The 2,710-nt window shown below is 46.5% G+C and overlaps 2 pseudogenes; one reads left to right on the top strand and one right to left on the bottom strand.

Moving 5' to 3' along the window:
- Positions 1 to 260: 260 nt before the first annotated feature.
- LOC101562666 lies at positions 261 to 1,310 on the bottom strand (annotated as a pseudogene).
- Positions 1,311 to 1,339: 29 nt separating this feature from the next.
- On the top strand, positions 1,340 to 2,250 carry LOC101581365 (annotated as a pseudogene).
- The last annotated feature ends 460 nt before the right edge of the window (positions 2,251 to 2,710 follow it).

The following is a 2,710-nucleotide window of genomic DNA, read 5'->3' as shown; positions in this document are numbered from 1 at the left end:
GGGAACCCTTCAGCAGAACTCCCTGCAAAGAGGCTAGAGGCAAGACCCACCCAGCTGATTCAGGAGCAGAACATCTTGCCAGAGAGACACAAAGGGTTCAGCTCTAACACAGCAGAAAGAAGTGGAGCACAGCAGCCAGATCCAAGCAACACCCACCTGGAGGAATTGGAACTTCATAGATCCGGACCTGGTGCTAAGTCCGTCCTCAACTATAAATACAAGTCAACTACAGACATAATTGCAAAACAAGCACTTCGCTGTTACCACACTTGGCTGCTACCAGTGGCCTTCAGATGAAGAGGCTTAACACGTGCTAATCTGAATAAGCCAAGGCAGAGATTCTGATTTGGGGACTTCGCAGTCACACCTGCCAGTGGACTGTTGTCACTGCTGCTACTCACCAATGCTGGTGGGACCCAGTGTGGTCTCCTGCTTTCAGCTGAAGGACTCTGTATCTGTAAAGCTTTCCTAGTGGCCTCTGAAGAAACCTCCGTTGGCGAAGACTGAGATTCTGATTTGATTGCACCTGGGTAAGAGCCTATTGCAGTCACTTCATTTCTTTCTTTAAATTTTCTTTTGCTATACTTTTCTCGTAGTAAATTCTTCCTCATTATCTCTATTCTCATCACAATCAGAATCATTTAGAGAATCTTCACTTTTATCCTGAGACTTCTGGTCATCCTGATGACTGGTGGATGTTCCTTCACTGATAAAGCTGGAGCAACTTCTGTGCCTCTCTGGAAGATCTTGTCATCTAAGGCCACCCTTTTTTTAGGGGTTTTCTCTTGTAGTAGGATATCTTCTTTCTGGACGGTCTTCAAAGTAGGCTTTGGTTTGTCTTGTTTTAACTCTTTTGGTGTTGTCTAAAGATACAGTTGCAGGAATAAAATCATCATCACTATCAGAATCCTCAAAAAAAAAAAGAATGTAACTATATATCTATCCTAACCATAGTTACATTATCTTAATGAATATAGGGATTTGTTCTAATAGTGTTTGTAAATAGGATATCATGTCTGCATCTTGTACAGCAAATAACCACTAGGAAGAGAGTATGCAATCTGTTAATTGTTGAAACTGTCCTACCAATTTGATTTGAAACTGTCTCATTGCTATTTGTTTCTCCATAAAATTATGAAAAAAATAAAATAAAAAAACAAAGCAAATAAAATTACTAAAAATAAAGGGGAGTGAGAGCGTGAAGAGGCGGTGGTGGGGAGATGCTGTTCTTTGGTGTAAATTGCAATCTATTAGGGATCGGTTCTCAGACTCAAGTTAGAAGTGAGATTTCAGATAAGTGAGGCTGGCATTGTTGCTTTGAACACCTGAGAAGGGGAGAATGAATTTATCAGGAGTGAAAAAGAAGAGCTTGTTTGGAGTCAAAGAAAATAATAAAAAGTCCAGCATTAGGGCTCCTTTTCCTACCAAATGAAAGGTCCACTCTGATGACCACTTCAAAGATTGCTCTAAAGACAAAGGGACTGCCAAGGAGTCTTGTGAGAAGGATCATGGCACGGATAAGACCCAGAAGAGGCGCAGTGCTTCCAGCGGAAGCAGCAACACCAACTCTTGGTCCAGCTCAACTTCTAGCTCAGGCTGTAGTACCAGCACAGGCTCCAGCAGTGGCTCAAGTTCCTCTTGGCATCCAGCCGCTCTGGAAGCTCCAGTACATCTTGAAGCTCCGGTTCCAGCAGCTGCTCTGGCTCTCCAAGCCCTTTTCGGCACAGACATGACAACAGGTGGCGTTCCCACTCCAAATCCAAACCATCTAAAAGAGATGAAGAGAGGAAAAGGCGAAGCCCTTCCCCTAAACCCACCAACGTGCACATTGGGAGGCGTACCAGGAATGTGACCAAGGACCACATCATGGAGATATTTTCCACCGATAGGAAGATTAAATGATTGACATGCCTGTAGAAAGGATGCATCCTCATCTGCCCAAAGACCATGCATATGTGGGATTTGAGAATCCAGATGAAGCTGAGAAAGCACTGAAGCACATGGGTGGAGGACAAATTGATGGTCAGAAGATCACTGCTCCTGCTGTGCTGGCTCCCTGGCCTAGGCTGCCACCCAGGCTATTGATCCCTCCAAGGAGAATGCAGCCACCACCTCCTGTGTGGTGCAGGTCACCCCCACGGATGAGGAGAAGGTATGCTCCCAAGATGCAGGTCCCCGTTATGCAGGCAGTTCCGTTCTCCTGGCCGCCGCTGCCACAGGAACCGCTCTAGCTCTAGTTCTTCCCGATAAGAAGCTCACCCCTGTGACTTATATCTCACTCCGCTCAGTTTTGTCACTTCTCTAGCCTGAAGTGGAGCAGTGGAAGGGGATCCCTAACAAGGGCAGCAATGGAAACACGTGGTCTTAAGGCGGGTTCTGGCTGCAGAAGTGCTGTTGGTTTAGGCCTGTGTCCACAAAAGCACCCAACAGTCTTCTGTCTAGGAAGTCCACTCATTCCCACCCATCTTCTGAGAGTGTGTTCAGTGGCAGAGCCTGTAGGAACGAGCAAGCCTCCAGGTGGTGGAGTGCCTCAACCTTTGCAAAAGATTTGAGGGCTGTTTGCAGGCTGGTCATACCTTAGGGACCAATCCCCCATTCCCATTAGGCCTGACCCTTTGATTCCTGCTTGAGTCCGCCAGCATCTAGGGTCAAATACCCAGAGAGAGAAGCCCCTCCCCCCGGCCTTTAGTTGCCATAAATGGTTGTGTCT

Source organism: Octodon degus, unplaced genomic scaffold (assembly GCF_000260255.1).
Source record: "Octodon degus isolate 3935 unplaced genomic scaffold, OctDeg1.0 scaffold00167, whole genome shotgun sequence".
Classification (NCBI taxonomy): Eukaryota; Metazoa; Chordata; class Mammalia; order Rodentia; family Octodontidae; genus Octodon; species Octodon degus.
This window is presented reverse-complemented; position numbering and strand designations above follow the sequence as displayed.